Genomic DNA, 25,382 nt, shown 5'->3' on the forward strand with positions numbered 1-25,382 from the left:
CCTTATCTGGTCTGGCCTACATGTGACTCCAGACCCATAGCCATGTGGTTGACTCCCAACTGCCCTCTGGGTAATTCGGGATAGGCAACAAATACTGTCCTAGCCAGTCACGCCGCATACAATGACAGAATTTTTTAAAAATGATCAAACATTCCTCACATCCACTTTCTGACAATTTCCTCTCCTTACAACTCAAACCCTCCAACCCTGGCAACATCTTTGTAAATCTTTTCAGAATCCCATCAAGTTTCACAATATCCTTCTTATACCAAGGAAGCTAGAATTAACACAGTATTCCAAAAGTAGCCTAACCAATGTCCTGTACAGCCACAACACGACCTCCCAATGCCTGTACTCAATACTCTGACCAATAAAGGCAAGCATACCAAACGCCTTCTTCACTGTCCTACCTACCTGCGACTCCACTTTTGCTAAACTATGAACCTGCACTTCATCAACACTCCCCAGAACCTTACCATTAAGTGTATAAGTCCTGCTTTGATTTGCCGTTCCAAAATGCAGCACCTCACATTTATCGAAACTAAACTCCATCAGCCACTCCTTGGCATACTGACCCATCTGATCAAGATCCTGTTGAGGTAATCTTCTTCGCTTCCACTACACCTCCAATTTTGGCGTCATCTGCAAACTTACTAACCATACCTCCTTTGTTCACATCCAAATCATTTATATAAATGCCATGCTAAAATCCATGTAAACAACATACGCTGCTGTACTCTCAATGATCACCATTGTCACCTCCTTGACAAATTTAATCGAGTTAGTAAGACATAACCTGCCTTGCACAAAGTTATGCTGACTGTCCCAAATTAGGCCATGCATTTCCAAATGTGTATAAACCTTATCCCTAAGAATTCTCTCCAATGGTTTCCCAACCGCCGATGTGAGACTCACTGGTCTATATATTCCTGGATTATCCCTATTTTCCTTCTTGAACAGAGGAATATTACCTACTCGCCAGCCCTCCAGGACCTCTCCCGTAGCCAGCGAGGATTCAAAGGACTTGGTCAATGTGCCAGCAATCTCCTCTCTTGCCTCTTTCAATAACCTGGAGTAGATACCATCGGGGTCTGGCGACTTATCCACCCTAATGTTTTTTTTAAAAGACCCAACACTACTTCTTTCTGGATCTCAAAATGCCCCAGCATATTAGCATGCTCCACACAAATCTCACTGTTCTCCAAATCCTTCTCCTGAGTGAAGACCGACACAAAGCACTCATTTAGGAAATCACTTACATCCTCTACCTCCAAGCACAAGTTTTATCCTGGGGTGGTCATCCCTTCTCCCTAGTTGCCCTTTTGTTTTAAATGTATGTACAGAATGCCTTGTGATTCTCTTCAACCATGCTTGCCAAGGTCATTTTATGGCCCCTTCTTGCTCTCCTAATTCCCTGCTTGAGTTCTTTCCTGCTTTCTTTATATTCCTCACAGACCCTGTCTGATTTTAACCTCCTAAACCTTACGTACGCTTCTTTTTCCCTTTTGATTAAATTCCCAACCCCGCTCATTATCCAAGGTCCCATACCTTGCCATTCGTGTCCTTCCTCCTTACTGGAACATGCTGGTCCTGAGCTCTCATCATTAGGTCTTTAAACAATTCCCACATGTCAAATGTGGACTTGCCCGATAACAGCTCCTCCCAATTAACATTCCCTAGTTCCTGCTTAATACTGACATCAGTTGCCCTCCCCCAATTTTGTACCTTCCCGCATAGTCCTGACATATCCTTATTCATAGCTACCTTGAAACATAAGAAGTTATGATCACTGTTTCCAAAATGGCTTCCTACTGAAAAGTCAGTCATCTGGCCAGGCTCATTAGTCAGTACAAGGTCCAGTGTGGCCCCCTCTCTAACTGGACTATCCACATACTGTTTTAAGAAACCCTCTTGGATGTACTTAGCAAATTCTGCTCCACTTGAAACTCTTGCTCCAAGGGAGTCCCAGTCAATATTGAGGAAGTTAATGTCACCCACTATGACAACCTTGTTGTTATTGCAGCTTTTCATAAGCTGCTGACATACTTGTTCCACAATGTCTCAGTGGCTATTAAGGGCCTATAGTATAATCATTGAGTCATAGAGATGTACAGCATAGAAGCAGATGCTTCGGTCCAACCCGTCCATGCCGACCAGATATCCCAACCCAATCTAGTCCCACCTGCCAGCACCCAGCCCTCCAAACCCTTCCTATTCATATACCCATCCAAATGCCTCTTAAATGTTGCAATTGTACCAGCCTCCACCACTTCTTTGGCAGCTCACTAATTTTCCCAGACGCACTCCGATGTCCAGTGACACACAAATTCAAACAGCGAAGGCAGTAACTGTGTAGGTACACTGTGGTGTCAGTTTCTTTCTCTCTCTGTCTCCTGCACTGACCTCATGATGTGCTTCCTTTGTCTCTTCTTCTCCCTTTAAAACTGCTGTTGTTTTGACTTCTTTTTTCCAAAGTTCCAAAACAATGCGACAGCATATAAAACAGTAATTGCTGCTCCTGGAATTCAAGAAATCACTGCCAGCACCTAAAATACCTCAAAAAAGGAGCAGCTCTTACAGCCAGAAATTTTTCCCGTCCTCCATCTTGGATTACCCAGAATCCAACCGTATGAGAGTGATTGCACACCTATCTTATTTTTGAGCTCTACCCATATTGCCTCAGTGGATGAACCCTCCAGTACTTCCTCTCTGAGCACAGCTGTAACATTCCCCCGATTAGTAATGCAACACTTCCACCTCTTCTACCTTCCGCTCTATCTCATCTAAAACAAGGAAACCCTGGAACATTGAGCAGCCAGTCCTGTCCCTCTCCAAACCAAGTCTCTGAAATAACCACAAAATCTTGGTCCCATGTACTGGTCCAGCCTAGCTTACCTATCATACTCCCTCCATTGAAACAAAAACACACCTCAGCCCATTTGTACCATTGTGTTCATTTACCTGTCTCTGCCTCTCCTTCCTTTCTGACTTACTAGTCCTAACATTTACCTTTACCTCAATTCCTCCACGGTGACCTGCTGCTCTGGTTCCCAGCCCCCACCACTCTAGTTAAAACCCTCCTGAGTTGCAGCAGCAAACCTCCCTAAACAAGGATATTGGTTCTGCTCCAGGTGAGGTACAACCTGTCCCTCATGGGTCACCCCTGCCCCAGAAGAGATCCCAATGATCTATGAACCTAAAACCCTGACCCCTGCACCAGCTCTTTCTTTCTGTTCCTTGCCTCACTAGCACATGGCATTTGAGATTACTCAAGGCAGTTGAAGATATGTGGTGGTGGAGGGTTGTTTTTCAGACTGGAGGCCTGTGACCAGTGGAGTGCCACAAGGATCGGTGCTGGGTCCTTTACTTTTCGTCAGATATAGAAATGATTTGGATGTGAGCATGACAGGTATAGTTAGTAAATTTGCAGAGGACATCAAAATTGGAGATGTAGTGGACAGTGAAGAAGGTTCCTTCAGATTACAATGAGATGTAGTGGACAGTGAAGAAGGTTCCTTCAGATTACAATGGAATCTTGATCAGATGGGCCAATGGGCTGAGGAGTGGCAGACGGAGTTTAATTTAGATAAATGCGAGGTGCTGCATTTTGGGAAAGCAAATCTTAGCAGGATTTCTACACTTAATGGTAAGGTCCTAGGGAGTGTTCCTGAACAAGGAGACCTTAGGGTGCAGGTTCATAGCTCCTTGAAAGTGGAGTCGCAGGTAGATAGGATAGTGAAGAAGGCATTTGGTATGCTTTCCTTTATTGGTCAGAGTATTGAGTACAGGAGTTGGGAGGTTGTGTTATGGCTGTACAGGACATTGGTTAGGCCACTGTTGGAATATTGCGTGCAATTCTGGTCTCCTTCCTATTGGAAGAATGTTGCGAAACTTGAAAGGATTCAGAAAAGATTTACAAGGCTGTTGCCAGGGTTTGAGGATTTGAGCGTCAGAGGCTAAGGCGTGACCTTATAGAGGTTTATAAAATCATGAGGGGCATGGATAGGGTAAATAGAGAAAGTCTTTTCCCTGGGGTGGAGGACATAGAGGGCATAGGTTTAGGGTGAGAGGGGAAAGATATAAAAGAGACCTAAGGGGCAACTTTTTTATGCAGGGGGTGTTATGGAATGAGCTGCCAGAGGAAGTGGTGGAGGCTGGTACAATTGCAACATTTAAAAGGCATCTGGATGGGTATATGAATAGGAAGGGTTTGGAGGGATATGGGCTGGGTGCTGGCAGGTGGGACTAGATTGGGTTGGGATAGCTGATCGGCATGGACGGGTTGGACCGATGGGTCTGTTTCCATGCTGTATATCTCTATGACTCTATGACTCTATAAATGGCAGATGGCGTTTAATCTGGGGAAGTGTAAGGTGCTGGACTTTGGAAGGTCAAATGTTAAGGCAGTTAACAGCAGGACCCTAAAGAGCATTAATGTTACAGTTAACAGCAGGACCCTAAAGAGCATTAATGTACAGAGAGATCTTGGGGTTCAAGTCCATAGCTCCCTGAAATTGGCCACAAAAGTGGATAGGTTGGTAAAGATGACATTTGGCAAGCTTGCCTTTATTGGTCAGGGCACAAGTACAAGAGTCAGGTTGTCATGTTGTAGCTTTGTAAGACTTTGGTGATATAAATATTGCATTCACTTTATCTGTGGAATTCTCTGCTCAGTGAAGCTGTTAAAGCTACCTCGTTGAATGTTTTTAAGGTAAAGATAGATATCCTCTTGAACAGTAAATGAACTAAGGGTTACAGTGAGCGGGTGGGTGTGTAGAGCCAAGCCCATGAAAAGATCATCCATGATCTTATCGAATGGTGGAGCGGGCTCGAAAGGCCCGATGTTCTATTCCTCCTAATTCTTATGTTCATTTCTGGTTGCCACATTACAGGAAGGATTTAGAGAGTCTGGAGAGGGTACAGAAGACGTTTACCAGGATGATGCCTGGATCTGTGGGTATGAGCTATAAGGAGAGGCTAGAAAAACTCAAAGTTGTTTTCTCTGGAGCAGTGGAGACTGAGGGAAGACTTTGATAGAAGTCTATCAAATGATGAGATGCGTAGATAGGGTTGAAGGTCAGAATCTTTATCCCAGAGTTGGAATGTCTAATACTAAGGGGGAATGCATCTAAGGTGAGGGGGGGGGGCAAAGTTCAAAAGAGATATGAGGGGCAAGTTTTATACAGAGAGTGCCGGGTGGTGGAGGGAGATACCCCGAAACGTAAATCTCCTGTTCCCTGGATGCTGCCTGACCTGCTGTGCTGTTCCAGCAATAAAGTTTCAACACATGAGAGGATATGGACCAAGGGCAGGCAGAAAGGATGAGTTTCATTTGGCTTCATGTTTGGCACAGCATTGTGAGCCAAAAAGCTCATTCCTATACTGCTCTACGTTCTACATTCTTTCATATCTGCCAATTGGAGTCTGTGCTACAAGCATCATTTCTATAATTTTCCATGGACCATTACCCCAAATTACTGAGTTTAAAGCACTATCCACAGCCCTAGCTATGCAATTCACCAGCATTCTGGTCCCAGCAGGATTCAGGTGGACCCCATTTCATCGGTACAGCTCAGCTCCAGGACATCTCTGCAGGAGTTCCTCGGGGGAGTGTACTAGGCCCAACCATCTTGAGCTGCTTCATCCATGACCTTGCCTCCATCATAAGATCAGAAGTGGGGTTGTTCACTGATGATTGCACAATGTTCAGCACCATTCACGACTCCTCAGATACTGAAGCAGTCCATGTTCAAATGCAGCACATTCTGGACAGTATCCAAGCTTGGCCTGACAAGTGGCAAGTAACAAATGCCAGGCTGTTAGACCATCACTGTAAGAAATATTTTAACCTCACCCCCCTTAACATTCAATTGTATTGCCACCTCTGAATCCCCTACGATGAACATCCATCAACAGTGTTGCCATCAAAGTTGACCAGAAACTCAACTGAACTCACCATATACATACTGTGGTTACAAGAGCAGGTCAGAGGCTAGGAATACTGGGGCAAATAACCCTTCACCACTATGCTCTGTCTTCAATTACTAAGCTAGTTCTGTATCCATCTTACCAGCTTATCCCATGTCACTTCACCTTTTGTACCAGCCCGTGAAAGAGATAGTGAAGGAGGAAAGTGGCAAGAGTAGAGAGGAAAGGGAAAAGTAAACAGGAGGGAAAGACAGAATGAAGTGAATGAGGAAAGTGAATGAAAGGATAATTGAAGGAAAATAATGAGGGTAGGATGACTGGGAAAGGAAAGGAAAGGCAGAATACAGAGAACAGTGAAGCAGGAGAGTGTACTGCAGAGAAGGAGGAAAGGTGGCAAAGAGAGAGGGAAGAGTAAAAGAGAGTGGGGAGTAGGAAATAAACAGCAATGAAAGGGAGGACGCTGGGTCAAAAGATGACTGTGGTTGAGTTGAGAACAATATTGAGGAGGATATATATCTTTAATTCTGGAATGGGATAAAGAATACCAGCCAAGAATGCTTGGGGAGGGGGTGAGGGAGAATGCAAACGTAAATATTCCTCTGCTGTTGATATTCCTTTTATACTGATTGTGACTTGATTACCTTGTTGGCTCGACACCTGGTTCCTTGGTAAACCATGTCTGGACTGCTGGAATCAGGTAACTTAGAAAATGTAGCTCGGCATACATATACTGTATTATTAAATCTGATGGTGGTGGATATAATATGGAAGATTCCTCCTCGGAGTGGAGCCGCATTTCCACCTGTACACTGGATTTTCCCACAGATTGCATGCCTGCAAAAGAGACACAATAACTTAGGACTTTGCCATTCTTCATTTCCTGAGGCTATTAATGGGACAAGCTCTGAACATGTGGGACTTATTCCCTACAAACATACTCTTAAATAACTTTATGGCTCTTTCAGCATATCAATATCTGGCTTTATTTGTGATTTTAAACTTCACAAGGTAAGGGAAGCTGAGACTGGAATGGAACCCAGGTCTCTGAGGCTGTGAGGTAGCAGTGCTAGTCACTGAGCCACCGTTCCACCCTAAATATTCAGGGGCACAGGATAAAATCCCACTAGAATTTAACTTCACTTAATAAAATCTGGAGTTGAAATCTATTCCACATAACAGTGACCGTTAAACCTTATTTTCCTTTCTCAATATTATTCATTTTGTGGGGTGTGGGTGTCACTGGCTGGGCCCACCATTTATTGCCCATCCCTAGTTGCCCCTTGAAAAGGTGGGGGTGAGCTGCCTTATTGAACCGCTGCTGTCCATGTGCTGTGAGTTGACCCACAATGCCCCCAAGGGACGGAACTCTCGGGTTCTGACCCAGTGACAGTGAAGAAACAGCGATATATTTCCAAGTCAGGATGCTGAGTGGCTTGGAGGGGAACTTGAAGGCGTGGTGTTCCCACATTTCTGCTGCCCTTGTCTTTCTAGATGGAAGGTGCTGTTTAAGGATCTTTTGTGAATTTCTGCAGTGCATCTTGTGGATAATTCACACTGCTGCTGCTACTGCTGCTGCTGAGCATTGGTGCTGAAAGGCTAACCCAGTGGGCTGCTTTGTCCTGGATGGTATCAAGCTGCCTGAGTGTTGTTTGAACTGCACCCATCCAGGCAAGGGGGGAGTATTCCATCACACCCCTGACTTATGTCTTATAGACAGTGGACAGGCTTTGGGGAGTCAGGTGGTGAGTTACTCATCGCAGTATTCCTAGCCTCTGAACTGCTCTTGCAGCCACTGTGTTTATGTGGTGAATTCAACTGAGTTTGTGATCAATAATAACATCAAGGATGTTGACAGTGGGGGATTCAGTGATGGCAACATTCTTAAATATCAAGGGGCGATGGTTAGATTGTCTTTCGCTGGTGATGGTCACAGCCTGGCATTTGTGGGGTGCAAATGTTACTTGCCACTTGTCAGCCCAAGCCTGGATATTCCTGAAGAAGGGCTTATTCCCGAAACGTCGATTCTCCTGTTCCTTGGATGCTGCCTGACCCGCTGCGCTTTTCCAGCAACACATTTTCAGCTTTGGATATTGTCTAGACCTTGTTGCATTTGGACATGGACTACTTCAGTAGCAGAGGAGTTGTGAATAGTGCTGTACATTGTGCAATTATTGGTGAACATACCCACTTCTGACCTTAAGATGGAGGGAAGGTCATTGATGAAGCAGCTGAAGATGGTTGGGCCTTGGACACTACTCTGGGGAATTCCGGCAGAGATGTCCTGGAGATGAGAGACTGACCTCCAACAACCATGACTATCTTCCTGTGTGTCAGGTATGTCTCCAACCAGCGGAGCGTTTGCCCCTGATACCCAGTGATGCCAGTTTTGCCATGGCCCCTTGATGTAAAGGGCTGTCCCTCTCCCCTCCCCTCTGGAATTCAGTTCTTTTGGCTATGTTTGACCCAAGGCTGTAATGAGGTCAGGAGCTGAGTGGCCCTGGTGGAACCCAAACTGGGCGTCACTGAGCAGGTTATTGCTGAGCAGGTGCTGCTTGATAGCTCTGTTGATGAGATCTTCCATCACTTTACTGATGGTGGAGAGCAGACTGTTGGGGCAGTAATTGGCAGGGTTGGATTTGTCCTGTTTTTTATGTACAGGACATACCTGGGCACTGTAGATGACAGTGTTGTATTGGGACAGCTTGGCTAAGGGAATGGCAGGTTCTGGAGCACAGGGGTTCAGTACTATTGCCAGAATGTTGTCAGGGCCCGTAGCCTTTGCAGTATCCAGTGCCTCTAAACTGTTTCTTGATGTCATGTGGAGTGAATTGAATTGGCTGAAGACTGGTATCTGTGATGCTGGGGGTCACTGGAGGAGGCTGAGATGGATCATCCACTCTGCAATTCTGGCTGAAGATTGTTGTGAATGCTCCAGCATTATCAGTGCTTATCTTTTGCACTGATGTGCTGGGATCCTCCATCATTGAGGATGGGGATATTTGTGGAGCCTCCCCTCCCAGTGAGTTGTTTAATTGTCCACCATTATTCACGGCTAGATGTGGCAGGGTTGCAGAGCTTAGATCAGATCCATTGGTTGTTGGATTGCTTAGCTCTGTTTATCACTTGCTGCTCATGCTGTTCAGTGTGTAAGTAGTCCTGTTTGCTGGCTTCCCCAGGTTGACACCTCATTTCCAGGTCTGGTCCACTGAACCAGGGTTGATCCCCTGGCGTGATGCTAATGGTTGAGTGGGGGAAATGCCATGCCATGAGGTTACAGATTGTGCTGGAGTACAATTCTGCTGCTGTTCATGGCCCACAGCACTTATGGATGTCAGTCTTGAGTTGGTAGATCGGGACATCCCTGAAGCACTGTGGGTCATCAACACCACCAACATTTATCATAAAATAAAACTTTGGTTCACTGACACCCTTTCGAGAAATTTGCCATTTTTTACATTCATTCACAACATGCAGATCAGGCCAGCATTTATTGGCCATCCTTAACTGAGTTAAGAGTCAACCTTATTGCCGTCATTCTGGAATCAACTGTAAGCCATGTTAAGTAAAGACAACAGTTCCCCCCCACTTCAGTAGTGAACCAGTTGAGTTTTTTTATGATGATTGACAGTGCTTTCATGTCCCATACTTAAAATTAAATTCAAATTCCATTATCTGTCATTGCATGTTTCAAACCTGGGTCCCCAGAACATTCCTGAAAATTCCTGAAGAAGAGCTCATGCCCAAAACGTCGATTCTCCTGCTCCTTGGATGCTGCCTGACCTGCTGCGCTTTTCCAGCAACACATTTTCAGCTCCCCAGAACATTACTTGGATCTCAGGATTAATAGTCTGACCTAGGCCTGACCTTCACACAACTGCAGACACACAGCAATGTGGCTGACACAACTGTTCTCCAAAATGGCTCAGTAAACCACTTGGTTCAAGGGCAATTAGGGATGGAGCAATACATGCTGGCCTTGTCAATGACACCCACATAGATGGAAGAAAGGAAATAGAACTGAGGTAACTGGTGGTTTGGATTTCTCCTGCTTTATCTGTGGCAAAGATACAGGTGACAACTTTTCCACATGGTCATGTACATACCGATGTACATTATATATTTGACTAGGGCTGCGGCCAGTTCTGGAGAACTACCCTTCAATACTACAATCAGGATATTGTCAGACCCAGTGCCATTGCTGTATCCAATGCTTCCTATCATTTGTTGATTTAGAAGGCAAAGATAGATCACTCCACATGCTTCTGGCTGACATCTTTGCAAACAAGGGAGAAACGGTCACTGAACCCAAAACATTAACTCTGATTTCTCTCCACAGATGTTGCCAGACCTGCTGAAACTTTCCAGCAACTTCTGTTTTTGTTTCTGATTCCCAGCAGCATCTGCAGTGCATTTGTTTTCTCTTCCCAAGCACAGATGTCCTGGATTCTCCCACAATTCAGAATGGGAATGTTACAGTCATAGAGATCTACAGCACAGAAAATGTTTTTGAAGACTTCTCCTTCAAATTGCTCTGAATACCAAAACATACTGGTTCCTCAACTTTGAAAACATATTTTGGCTTTCTGTTCGTCCTATCTCCATGGAGATTTTCACATGTTCATGTTATTCTCCGTTTGGCACCCTGTTGACTATTCATGAAGCAATATCTTAGTGTTCCAACTGCTTACCTTCCTATCTAACCTCACAGTGTCAGCAAAATTCGATTTAAAAATGCCTATTGTTTCATCTATGTAATTAGTTGCTCCCTGTGGTGCATGACTAGTTATACCTGCAAATCCAAAGTGACAGAATTACAGATTCAGTTACTGCAGGGAAACAGACCATTCGACCTGTCAGACCCATACTGCCTCTTGAATGAGTAATTCTACTAATGCCATTCACCACCTCCTCCCAGTAACCCAGTATAGGTGCCCTGGTTTACAAACTCTTGTCCTGATTAGCAAGGTTAGATTAGATTACTTACAGTGTGGAAACAGGCCCTTCAGCCTAACAAGTCCACACCGCCCCGCCGAAGCACAACCCACCCATACCCCTACATTTACCCCTTACCTAACACTACGGGCAATTTAGCATGGCCAATCCACCTAACCTGCACTTTTTTGAACTGTGGGAGGAAGCCCGGAGGAAACCCACGCAGACACGGGGAGAATGTGCAAACTCCACACAGTCAGTTGCCTGAGGCGGGAATTGAACCCGGGTCTCTGGTGCTGTGAGACAACTGTGCCACCGTGCCGCCCAGATCCCATCTGAATATTAATATTTTAGATCCAACATCTGAATTTTTGCACACATTTACAAATGGCTGTTTTCTATTGTACTGGATTGTGTTCTGAGTTGCATACAGATCAACTTTGGAAAGTAGTCAGGAACTGAACCTGTTCATAACCCAGGGATCGTTTATACATCCAAATCCCTTTGGGAAGTTTCAACTGAGTGCCTCCGAGGTGTTTACTCACTTGCTTTTTGGAAAAGCTTTTCCCCATGTCACCATTTCTTCTTTTGAAAATTAGACCTCCACCTCTCCTGCTAGAACAGTTTTTCACTTGTGTACTCTGTACAGACCTGTCATAATCAGATCACCTTAACCAAATCTCCTTCCAAACTTCCCTGTACCAAGGTGAACAGTGTCAACCACTTTAATCTAACTATGCAAATTAAGTTATTCATCCTTGGAATCATTGCTATTAATCTTTTATCATACACTCTCTAAAGTCTTTTAAAACCACTTTTGCCTGGGGAAATGTGTTCAAATCCCATCACAGTATACAGTGGAACTGAAATTCAACAAAATCCTAGATTAAAAAGCTGATGACCCATAATCATGCTTGTTGTTAAAATATACCTGGTTTATTAAGTATAGAAATTTAAGTATAGAAAGGGGATTGACAAAGTAGCTGTCATAGAATCCCAAAGGTGTGGAAGCAGGCCATTCGGCCCATCAAGTCTATACTGACCCTCTGCCCAGCATCCCACCCAGACCCACATCCCTACCCTATCCCCATAACCCTGCATTAACCATAGCTAATCCAGCTAGCCTGCACATCTCTGGACACTATGGGCAATTTAGCATGGCCAATCCACCCTAACCTGCACATCCCTGGACACTATGGGCAATTTAGCATGGCCAATCCACCCTAACCTGCACATCCCTGGAGACTAAGGGCAATTTAGCATGGCCAATTCACCCTAACCTGAACATCTTCGGATGGTGGGAGGAAACTAAAGTATCCAAGGAAACCGACACAAACACTAGGAGAATGTGCAAACTCCTCACAGATAGCCGCCCGAAGCTGGAATCGAACCCAGGTCTCTGGCACTGTGAGGCAACAGTGCTAACAACTGAGCCACTATCATTCAGAGAAGAAAATATGCCAACCTCACCTGGTCTGGTCAGTACTCCAGACCAACAGCCATGTGGTTGACTCTAAGTAGCAGTTAGGGATGGGCAGTAAATGCTTACCTAGCCAGCACCACCCACATCCCAAGACAAATTCTTAAAAATCTGCAGTTTACTGACAAACTTACTCAATGGTGCATTTTACGTAATTATTTTGTTCATCCGTGCCACAGTTCCCAAACTCGTTTCCAACTGTATTTGTAGCTTGATAACAGGCTTCTGGAGCAGATTGCGCACCTATTTGAGAGACAGTGGGAGAATTTTTTAAAATTCCACAGAATACAGAGGCTAAACTAATCCATGCCACACTCACCTCCTCCACAACTCAGCTGGTTTCTGACTGATAAAGAAAAGAGGGAATGGAGAATGTCAGTTACAGAGAAATGGAGGATTGACAGGTGGGGGTTGGGGGGGTGGGGTTTGCCACCCCATGATGAGAGTGACAAGCACAATGGCTCCAATTGTGAGAAGTTGATGGCCTAGTGGTATTATCGCTGGACTACTCATAGAGTATAAAATCCTTACAGTACAGAAAGATGTCAATTTAACACATCAAGCCTGCATCAACCCTCCAAACAACATCCCTCCAAAATCCACCCTCACTCTATCCCTGCAGGTTAGATGGCTAATCCACCTAACCTGCATATGCCTGGACACTATGGGCAATTTAGCATGGCCAATCCACCTAACATCTGTGGACTGTGGGAGGAAACTGGAGCACCCAGAGGAAACCTGCACAGACACAGGGAGAATATACAGACTCCACACAGACAGCTGGCCACAGCTGGAATCAAACCAGGTCCCTGGCATTGTGAGGGAGCAGTGCTCACCAGTGAGCCACCATGGCATCGGAGTCAGGAACAGGACCAGATTGGGATTGCATAGGGGCCAGGATCAGATTGGGAAGGAGTTGGGAACAGGACCAGATTGGGATTGCATAGGGGCGAGGATCAGATTGGGAAGGAGTTGGGAACAGGATCAGATCGGGATTGCATGGGGAACAGGACCAGATTGGGAGTGCATTGGGAACAGGATCAGATCGGAATTGCATTGGGAACAGGATGCAGTTGGATGCAGTTGGAACAGTGTCAAACTGGGATGGAGTTGGAATTGAACCTGGATTGCTTTTGCTGTGAGGAAGCAATACTAACCGCTGTGCCACCCTTATCTAGAGATCTGTTAATCAGGCAATGTTCTGGGAAACCAGTTTGAATCTTGCCATGGCAGATGTTGGAGTTTGAATTCAGTTTTAACGGTCTAACGATGACCATGAATCCATTGTCGATTGTTGGAAAAACCCAACTGGTTCACTAACGTCCTTTAGGAAAGGAAATCTGCCATCCTCACCTGGTCTGGCCTACATGTGGTTCTAGACCCACATCAATGTGGTTGACTCTTAACTGCCCTCTGGGTAATCAGGGACGAGCAATAAATGCGTGAATGAATTAAGAATAAACTTCCCACAAGGTCTCCAATGGAAAATTGGTCTCCCTGACCTGTCCGAGCAACCCCAAATCCCACTTGGAGATTCAACAGTCACCATTTTGCTGCTTATGTTTCAAGATGGGGCCAACACAGTAAATAATGTTCGGGTTTGTTGGAGCCTGTTCATTCCAGGTTGGCAGCACTGTTTTCTCTTTGTACTTTTCATCTTATTTTCTCTTTTTTTCCTTTCTTCTTCAGTGTCAGTGGGCTGGTGACTACAATGTTGGCAGCATGGACAAGGGCTCCTAGCGATGGTGGTGGTGCCCAGAGTGTGGATCCCTGAAGGTGGTAGACCTGGTGCTTGGACTCCTGGCACCAGTAGACCCGGAGACTGGACTCTGGTGATAGCAGTGCCCAGACTGGGGACTCCTAGTGGTGTATGCCCGGAGCCTGCACTTGGCAGTGGCTGTGCCCAGAGTGGAATCTCCTGGCAGCAGTAGTTGCACTTGGCAGTCGCAGTCGTGCATGGATCAGGGACTCCTGGTAGTGGTAGGCCCAGAGCCTGGACTCTTCTCCTGGCAGAGGTAGGCCGGAGCCTGGACTCCTGGTGGACATAGAGTCATAGAGATGTACAGCATGGAAACAGACCCTTCAGTCCAACCTGTCCATGCTGACCAGATATCCCAACACAATCTAGTCCCACCTGCCAGCACCCGGCCCATATCCCTCCAAACCCTTCCTATTCATATACTCATCCAAATGCCTCTTAAATGTTGCAATTGTACCAGCCTCCACCCTTCCTCTGCAGCTCATTCCATACACAAACTATCCTCTGTGTGAAAAAGTTACCCCATAGGTCTCTTTTATATCTTTCCCCTCTCACCCTAAACCTATGGCATCTAGTACTGGACTCCCTGACCCCAGGGAAAAGACTTTGCCTATTTATCCTATCCATGTCCCTCATAATTTTGTAAACCTCTATAAGGTCACCCCTCAGCCTCTGACGCTCCAGGGAAAACAGCCCCAGCCTGTTCAGCCTCTCCCTATAGCTCAAATCCTCCAACCCTGGCAACATCTTTGTAAATCTTTTCTGAACCCTTTCAAGTTTCACAACATCTTTCCGATAGGAAGGAGACCAGAATTGCATGCAATATTCCAACAGTGGCCTAACCAATGTCCTGTACAGCCACAACATGACCTTCCAACACCTGTACTCAATGCTCTGACCAATAAAGGAAAGCATACCAAATGCCTTCTTCACTGTTCTATCTACCTGCGACTCCACTTTCAAGGAGCTATGAACCTGCACTCCAAGGTCTCTTTGTTCAACAACGCTCCCTAGGACCTTACCATTAAGTGCTAAGATTTGCTTTCCCATCTTTGTAGTGGTAGGCCCGGAGCCTGAACTCTTGATTGTGTTGCACAGAGCAGGGACTCCTGGCAGTGCCTGAAGTGGAGCCTGGAGTCTTGGTGGAGTCAGCAAGGCGGCAGTAGTAATGGAGTTGAGGTGTCCTCAGGCATTGGAGTTGTTGTTGGTGTTCCTACAGAGAGACCCGAAGAAGACCCGAACACCTTGCAGAAAGCCATGCTTGAGACCCCAATTTGAATAGAAGATGAACTCTTATTTAAATAATTTCTTTTTATCCTTGTTGCACCTGAAGATGGCATTGGATTGTGTAGACAAAAACACTTTTTATTTTATCTTCAAGGTTTTTGTGATAATAAACAAATCATTCATTCATAGGAGGTGTCTCTCCATATTAAAAAGGATAGGTGCACCGGCCACAATTATTTGATTGCAACTCGCCAAAACTGGGGACCAACTTGCCCTGAAAGTCAAGGCACAGTTGGAGATCTGTCACCATGTGCAGCTAAACACGCTGTCACCGGGGCAACTGCACATGGTGACTGAACTCCAGCTTGAAATATTGAAATGAAAAGAAATTGACTAAAGTACAAAGACAACTTCCCTACATTCTACATGTACACATTGTGAAATATCCTAAGAAATAGAAACATAAATGGACCACACAGCCCTTTGAGCTTGTCCAATGGTTCAACAAGATCATGATTGATTTTTGATCTTCATGTCACTTTTCTGCCAGATCTCAATATCCCTTAAAGCTATGAACATAAGATTTATGAAATGTTTTACTGAAGTATTATCAAACAAAATTTAGCATAAGCTGTCTTGTGGATGGGGAGAGATGTAAAATGATTTCTCTTCTTCTGTTTGTTAGTTTTTCTACTGAAAAAGGCTGCTCTGTATTTTCTAGGAGGAAGTGAGGATTGAAGATGCGGGAGATCAGAGTCGAGAGTGAGGTGCTGGGAAAGCACAGCAGGTCAGGCAGCATCCGAGGAGCAGGAGGATCAATGTTCCAGGCATAAGTCCCAATGAAGGGCTTAAGCCTGAAACGTCGATTCTCCGGCTCCTCGGATGCTGCCTGACCTGCTGTGCTTTCCCAGCACCACACTCTGGACTCCGGTTTGTGTTTCCCCTAAACCACCAGTTCATGAAGTCCAAAATCACCCAAAACAAACTCTGTTTAGGGTTACAGGAATGGACTGGTGTATTCAAGCATTCATAGACAGGGAATGATTGTCATAATACATATTCATACATGTGCACAAGCATACTAGGAGCCAGTGGGCATGGGTGAGGTCTTAAATGAATACTTCTCATCTGTATTCACAGGCATTGTAGCCGGAAATACCAGTTAGGATTGTGAGGTCTTGGTCACTTTTAGAATAATAAGGAGGAGGTGTTAGATGTTTTAGTGGGCATAAAAGTGCATAAACTCTCACGGCCTGATAAAATATCTCCCGGCTGCTATGGGAGCAAAGGTACATGTTACTGGGGCCCTGACAGTGATATTTAGTAATTCATTGACTACAGATGAAGTGGCAGAACTGGAGGATAGCTAATGTGGTTGCTTTGTTCAAGAAGGGCAGCAGGGATAGACCAGGTAATGACAGACTAGCTAGTCTTGACATCAATGGTAAGGAAATTACTGGAAAACATTCTGAGGGACAGTAATAATCAACACTTGAAAAGACAGGGACTGATCAGAGATAATCAATATGGATTTGTTAGAGAAAGAGATTCTGTCTGACTACCTTAATTGAGAAAAAGTGATGGAAAGGGTAGTGGATGACATGGACTTCAGCAAGGCCTTTGACAAGGTCCATTTGGATGGCTGGTCCAAAAGGCAAGACCAGCAACCTGAAACAAGGATGCTATAGACCAGTGGCCCTGCGCAGAACGTGGTGGGAGCGGTCAGACCACATGGTAGCCCTCTGTACCGGTCTGCTGCGGAGAGACTTTGGAAGGACGGTGATGTTTGCCTTTTTAACTTTGCTTTTTGTTGTTCTGCCCTATGGTTAGACTGTGTATAGCTGGAATGTAACTTCTTTTTAATTCATTTCTCTATTCTGTAACCAAGGATTGTACCAAGGAACCTAAGATGGTGCTGTAAGTGGCCACTTATAAACTTTTCACTGTACTCACGTGAGTACGTATGACAATAAAGCTCATTCAATTCACTCAATTCAAATCAGCCCATGTGATCAAAGGCAAGCTAACAAACTGGATCCAAACTTGACTTACAAACAGAAAGGAAAGGGCGATGAAGGTGGAATGCTTTTGCAGTTGGAAGCCTGTGGCTAGTGGCGTACCACAGGAATCAGTGCTGGGACCGCTACTGTTTTCATTAATGACTTGGTTGTGAATGTAAAAGGTACCATTAGTAAGGTTCCAGATGACATGAAAATTGGTGCTGTTGTTAATTGTGAGGAAGATGTAATCGAGGAGGATATTGGTCAGATGGTAAATTAGGCAGAACAATAACAGATGAAATTTAATCCCGATAAGTACAAGGTGATGCATTTTGGAAGGTCTAATATGGGAAGGATATCCACAGTATATGGTTTCTCCCTAGGGAATACAGCCATGGATATGTATGGCAAGGAAACAGACCCTTTGGTTCAAATTGTCCATACCAACCAGACTTCCTAAATTAATCTTGCCAGCATTTGGCCCATATCCCTTTAAGCCCTTGTAATTGTACCAGCCTCCACCATTAAGATTGGTAAGTCTCCAGGGCCAGACCAGATTTATCCCAGGCTGCTCCGGTAAGTGAAAAAGGAGGTTGCTAAGCCGCTGGCGAGGATATTTGTCTCCTCACTCTCCACGGGAGTCGTACCAGAGGATTGGAAGGAGGCAAATGTTGTTCCTCTTTTCAAGAAGGGTAATAGGGAAATCCCTGGCAATTTCAGACCAGTCAGTCTTATGTCTGTGGTCAGCAAAGTTGTGGAAAGAATTCTGAGGGATAGGATTTGTGACTATTTGGCAAAGCATAGTGTGATTAAAGGCAGTCAGCAAGGCTATGTGAGGGGCAGGTCATGCCTCACAAATCTTATTGAGTTCTTTGAGGAGGTGTCAAGACAGATCGATGACAGTCGAGCAGTGGATGTGCTGTATATGGACTTTAACAAGGCATTTGATAGTGTTCCCCATGGCAGGCTCATTCATAAAGTCAGGAAGTTTGGGATACGGGGAGATTTGGCTATCTGGATTCAGAATTGGTTGGCTGACAGAAGGCAGAGAGTGGTTGTAGATGGGAAGTATTCTGCCTGGAGGACAGTGTTGCATGGGGTCCCACAGGGCTCTGTTCTTGGGCCTCTGCTCTTTGTAGTTTTATAAATGACTTGGATGAGGAGGTTGAGGGGTGGGTTAGTAAATTTGCAGATGACACAAAGGTTGGAGATGTCGTCGATAGTATAGCGGGCTACTGCAGGCTGCAGCGCGACATAGACAGGATGCAGAGCTGGGCTGAGAAATGGCAAATGGAGTTCAACCTGGATAAATGCAAAGTGATGCACTTTGGAAGGTCGTACTCGAATGCTGAATATAGGATTAAAGACAGGATTCTTGGCAGTGTGGAGGAACAGAGGGATCTGGGTGTGCAAGTACATTTGCTGCAGCTCTACAAGTCCTTGGTGAAACCACACTTGGAATATTGTGTCCAGTTCTGGTCACCCTACTATAGGAAAGATACAGAGGCTTTGGAGAGGCTGCAAAGAAGGTTTACCAGGATGCTGCCTGGAGTGGAGGGCTTGCCTTAGGAAGAAAGGTTGAATAAGCTCAGACCTTTGTCTCTGGAGAGAAGGAGGAAGAGAGGAGGCCTGATCAAGGTGTACAAGATAATGAGTTGAATAGATAGAGTCAATAGCCAGAGACTTTTCCCCAGGGCAGGATTGACTGGTACGAGAAGTCATAGTTTGAAGATATTAGGAGGAAGGTATAAAGCAGACGTCAGAGGTAGGTTCTTTACGCAGAGAGTTGTGAATGCATGGAATGCGTTGCCAGCTGTGGTGGTGGAAGCAAAGTCATTGGGGACATTTAAGCGACTGCTAGTCATGCACATGGATAGCAGTGAGTTGAGGGGTGCGTAGGTTAAGTCACTATATTTGACATTAGGATAATATCTCGGCACAACATCGTGGTGTACTTTTCTGCTCTGTGCTGTACTTTTCTATGTTCTATTTCCTTTGGCAGTTCATTCCATACATGCACCACCCTCTATATGAAAACATTGCCCCTCAGGTCCCTTTTAAATCTTTCCACTCTCACCTTAAACCTATACTCTCTAGTTTTGGACTCCTCTACGCTGAGGAAAAGACCTCGTCTCTTTACCCTATCCATGCCTCTCATAGAATCACAGAGTCATAGAGATGTACAGCATGGAAACAGACCCTTCGGTCCAACCTGTCCATGCCGACCAGCTATCCCAACCCAATCTAGTCCCAACTGCCAGCACACAGTCCATTCCCCTCCAAACCCTTCCTATTCATATACTCATCCAGATGCCTCTTAAATGTTGCAATTGTACCAGCCTCCACCACATCCTCTGGCAGCTCATTCCATACACGTACCACCCTCTGTGTGAAAAAGTTGCCCCTTAGGTCTCTTTTACATCTTTCCCCTCTCACCCTAAAGCTATGCCCTCTAGTTCTGGACTCCCCGACCTCAGGAAAAGACTTTGTCTATTTACCCTATCCATGCCCCTCAGAATTTTATAAACCTCTATAAGGTCACCCCTCGGCCTCCGACGCTCCAGGGAAAACAGCCCCAGCCTGTTCAGCCTCTCCCTGTAGCTCAAACCCTCCAACCCTGGCAACATCCTTGTAAATCTTTCTGAACTCTTTCAAGTTTCACTGAGGAACAAAGACACCTTGGTGAAAGTCCAGAGATCCCTGAAGATGTCAGCACAGATAGACAGAGTGGGGAAGAAGGCACAAGGGATGCTTGCCTTCATTAATGGAGCGTAGAACTTAGGAGAAAGGAAGATTTAATACAACTTTATAAAACATTGGTTAGGTCATAGATGCATACAGTGTATGGTTCTTGTTGCCCTGCTACAGAAAGGATATTATCAAACTGGAGATGGTTCTTAAAACATTTACCATGATGTTGCGGGGAACATCATGAGATAGATTTTAGATTTTATTGTCACGGGTACCCAAGTACAGAAGTACAGGAGTACAGTGGAATGTGTATAACGACGCCACACATGGCACCATCTTAAATACCAAGGTAGCTAGATACAAAAAAAAGCTTAGGTACAAAGTAGTACGATAAACTAGCTTCCATTAGTTTCTACTAATGTTTTTCATTGTTTAAACGAGAAAAATAAAGGAATACGTTATAAGTTCAACAGTCCTCGCTGAGTCCTCTGCATATCTTACTCAGCTGTCTGTTCTCGATGCCGCTATCGCAGATGCTGTCGCTGTTGTTGGAATTGCCATCTGTCCAATCTTCCCCAGTGTCTCGGGAACATGCCCGGGCAGGATACACTCACACACCGAGCTCAGACTTCGCCATTAACCACAGACAGACTGGCCGACATACCACCAAGAGACCAGGCTGAAAGCCGCCAAGAGACCAGGCTGGGATCCACCATGACCTGCCGGGAGACCAGGCCGGGATCCACTATGAGTCGCTGGGAGACCAGGCTGGGATCCACCGTGAGCTGCTGGGAGACCAGGCTGGGATCCACTATGAGCCGCTGGGAGACCAGGCTGGGACACACCATGAGCCACTGGGGGAACAGGCCAGGATCCACCATAAGCTGCTGGGAGACCAGGCCGGGATCCACCATGAGCCGCTGGGAGACCAGGCCGGGACACACCATGAGCCGCTGAGGGACTAGGCCGGGATCCACCATGAGCCGCTGGGAGACCAGGCTGGGACACACCATGAGCCGCTGGGAGACCAGGCCGGGATCCACTATGAGCTGCCGATGGACCAGGCTGGGATCCACCATGAGCTGCCAAGGGACCAGGCTGGGATCCACCATGAGCTGCCGGGAGACCAGGCCGGGATCCACCGTGAGCCGCTGGGATACCAGGCTGGGATCCACCATGAGCTGCTGGGAGACCAGGCCGGGATCCACCATGAGCTGCAGGGAGACCAGGCCGGGATCCACCGTGAGCTGCAGGGTGACCAGGCCGGGATCCACCGTGAGCTGCTGGGAGACCAGGCTGGGACACACCATGAGCCGCTGGGAGACCAGGCTGGGACACACCATGAGCCGCTGGGAGAACAGGCCGGGATCCACCATGAGCTGCTGGGAGATCAGGCCGGGATCCACCATGAGCCGCTGGGAGAACAGGCCGGGATCCACCTTGAGCCGCTGGGAGATCAGGTTGAGACCCTCTTGAAACCAAAGGGGAACAAAAGAGAAAACAGAAGGAGTGGGAGCTCTGGTTGGAGTGTATTATCTGCCGCCATCTTGATCAGAAAGATATAAGAATCGACAGGAAAGACTGGGACGTTTTCATTACAATGTAGGAGGTGTGGGGGAGGGGGCATGGGTAGGGTAAATGAAAAGGATCTTTTCCCAAGTGCGAGGAAGTTCAAAACCAGTGGGCCATACCTTTAAGCTGTGGGGAGAGAGATTTAAGAAGGACGTGAGGGGCAATTTTTTTTACACAGTGGGTGGTTCATGTGTGGAATGGTTGCCAGAGAAAGTGGTGGATGCAGGTTACAGTAACAATGTTTAAAGGCCTGTTGGATCAGTTTCTGAATAGGAAAGGTTTGCAGGAATGTGAACCCAGTGCAGGCAGGTGGGACTGGTTTAGGAACAAGCTCGGCACAGACATGGTAGGTTATGAGAATCTCTTCCTCATGGCAGATGTGTCTAATGCCAGAGGGCATAAGTTTAAAGTGAGAAGCAAGTTGTTCAGTGGCGATCCGAGCCCAACGATTTTCACCAGAAGCTGGTAGATATATGGAATTTGTTGCCTAAGAAGGTGGTGGAGGCAGGGCTAGCACGGTGGCTCAGTGGTTAGTATTGTTGCCTCACAGCACCAAGGACCCGGGTTCGATTCCTGCCTTTAGTGATTGTCTGTGTAGAGTTTGCACATTCTCCCCGTGTCTGCGTGGGTTTCCTCCCACAGTCCAAAGATGTGCAGGTTAGGTGAACTGGCCATGCTAAATTGCCCGTAGTGTTAGGTGCATTAGTCAGAGGGAAATGTAGGATAGGGGAATGGGTCTAGGTGGGTTACTCTTCAGAGGGTCGGTGTGGACTTGTTGAGCCAAATGGCCTGTTTCTATACTGTAAGGAATCTAATCTAATATTTAAGAAGCATCTCAATGAGTATTTAAAATGCCAGGGCATAGGAAGCTAAGGACCAGGTGCAGGTAAATGGGACGGGTGTAATTTTGCATTTGTTGGTCAGCACAGGTAGGCCAAAGGGCACTACAGAGAGCAGCCTGTGTAATCAGGATCGAGAGTCCCACATGGTCTGTGGCCTACTTGGTGCCAAGGTAAGGGACATCTCCAACTGGACTGAAAGGATATTACAGTGGGAAGGGGGAGAATCCAATTGTTGGGGACCAACAACATCAGCAAGAGTAGGCAAGATGTCCTTTTTGAGGAATATCAGGAATTAGGAACAAAATTAAAGATCAGTAACTCATAGAGATGAGAACATTTGGGAAGTAAATGTCTAGCTAAAGGAGAGGTGTGGGAAAGAGGGCTTCATTTTGTGGGGCATTAGCATTAGTGTTGGGACAGGAAGAATACCATTGGGACACACTCCACCTGAACCAATCTGGGACCAATGTCCTTGTCCTAAGTAGAGTGGTCACTGTAAATGTGGATAGTGGCCATGATGTGGAGGTGCCAGTGTTAGACTGGGGTGAACAAGGTCAAACGTCACACAACACCAGGCTATAGTCCATCAGGTGTATTTAAGTTAAAAATTACACCACACCAGGTTGTAGTCCAGCAGGTTTATTTGGGTGTACAAGCTTTCGGAGTGCTGTCCCTTCGTCAGGTAGCTGCCTGAAAGCTTGTACTTTCAAATAAACTTGCTGGAGTCATGTGACCTTTGACCTAGTAAATGTGGGAGAAACTGAGGACTGCACTGAAAATGTGTTGCTGGAAAAGCGCAGCAGGTCAGGCAGCATCCAAGGAGCAGGAGAATAGACGTTTCAGGCATATTTGGGTGTACAAGCTTTCGGAGTGCTGTCCCTTCGTCAGGTAGCTGTCTGAAAGCTTGTACTTTCAAATAAACCTGCTGGACTATAATCTGGAGTCATGTGACCTTTGACCTAGTAAATGTGGGAGAAACTGAGGACTGCACTGAAAAATGTGTTGCTGGAAAAGCGCAGCAGGTCAGGCAGCATCCAAGGAGCAGGAGAATAGACGTTTCAGGCAAGAGCCCTTCTTCAGGAATCTCCTGCTCCTTGGATGCTGCCTGACCTGCTGCGCTTTTCCAGCAACACATTTTCAGCTAGTAAATGTGGGGGATGGTTCAGAGGAAGTCAATACAGTTTCAAAATCAGGTAACATGACAGAGAGTAAAGAAACAGGAATCCTACTTCAGGTATGCCAGATATTGGCAAAACTGTAAGAAATGTATTGATTAAACTGGAAGAGAGTAATTATAAACAGCTGAATAAAGCATTGGTGCCAAGGAGCAGGTTCCAGTGTATGGCCAAATGCATAAAGCACAAGGAATAAATTAAATGAACTTAAATTGGGAATTATGCTATAATGAGCATTACTGAAGCATAGCTTCAGGATGGTAAGGATTGGAAATGCGTCAGGTTATAAGATTTCAAGGACAGGGAACTGCAAATGATGTGGAGTAGCCTTACTGATTAGAAACAAAATTATTTCAGGGAGGATACAATGAGGAGAGGGCATTTAGTAGAACTGACGAACAGGTTGTAAAACTGTAATACAGCTGCTAGTAGATCTGAAGGACCGGATCATATAATTGCAGAAATTAGGCAAATGTGTGTCATTAGGGAGAGATTTTAGCTTTAACAGAGATTAGGCACAGAAGCACCAGTCAGAAATGTATGAATTTCTGGAGTATGTCCAGGACAGCTTCCTGCAGCAACATATCCTGGATGCAACAAGGGGACAGGCAATATTGGATTTAGGAATGAATAATGAGCTGGATTTTATTAATCCAAAACAAGCATATACCATCTCTTTGTTAACTGAAATTCTGGAAACAGATCCAGAGTTAAGTAAATTAGCACAGACAACTCACACTGAAGCTGAGGGTTTCCAGCGTGTTCTTATCTAAAGAGCAGAATTCTGAACAGGAATTAGAGACTTCCTTGGAGATCTGCCGAAGTAGAGTGGGCGGTTGTTCGTCAAATAGCCCAAATATTGTAAGGAGTTATTGCGAGTAGCACATAAACATTCAACAGCATGAACACAGAAAACACAAACATCTATCAACAAGTATTTTACATGGCCAAGCCTTCAGAAAGAGCTAGTGTAGTTCTGTAAAATATGGGGTAGGAAATCCCAATTCGTAATCAACCCGAACTTTAAATTACCAAATAATTATCCAAATGCCCTCCTGAGTGGCTCAATTGAAGCTGATCCACCTCATTTCCAGGCAGTACATTTCGTGAATACTTACAGTATGCAATCTACTGGGTTTAGCTCATTTGAATTGATTTAAGGTCATGAGACCAGAGGTCCATTGACATTGAGGAGGGAGGAGTTCTTGAACTAAAAAGGAAGAACTCTCAACGTTGAATTGCATGTCCATGTTTCTAGAAAGATTCACGGGAGCATTAAGGTAGCTTAAGAGCACTTGAAAGGGAAAATGAAAGGCAAGACAGAAAATCCATCAGTAATAGAATGTTTCCAGTGGGAGATGAAATACCCGTAGTGTTGTCTTTACAAAGTGAACCTCAAAGTGAATTTCAGTGGCCCAAACTAAATAATTAGGAAGGCCAGTAAAGTGACTTATCTGATAAATACTCCTTATCGTTGGAAGAAGCATCAGTAATGTCACATGCAGACATTGGAAAGGTATCATTGCGGAGAAAAGGATAAAGAGGAACAACAGCCTCATTTGGGAGTACTGGAAGGTGATGGAGACAATAAGAGTGAAGTGGGGGGACAGGGAGACAGTTTTCAAAGCAATTTCTGGATCAGTGGAGCTGGAAAAGCACAGCAGTTCAGGCAGCATCCGAGGAGCAGTAAAATCGACGTTTCAGGCAAAAGCCCTTCATCAGAAATAAAGGCAGAGAGCCTGAAGGGTGGAGAGATAAGCTAGAGGAGGACGGGTT

The sequence above is a fragment of the Chiloscyllium plagiosum genome, chromosome 1 (genome assembly GCF_004010195.1).
Source record: "Chiloscyllium plagiosum isolate BGI_BamShark_2017 chromosome 1, ASM401019v2, whole genome shotgun sequence".
NCBI classification, from domain to species: domain Eukaryota; kingdom Metazoa; phylum Chordata; class Chondrichthyes; order Orectolobiformes; family Hemiscylliidae; genus Chiloscyllium; species Chiloscyllium plagiosum.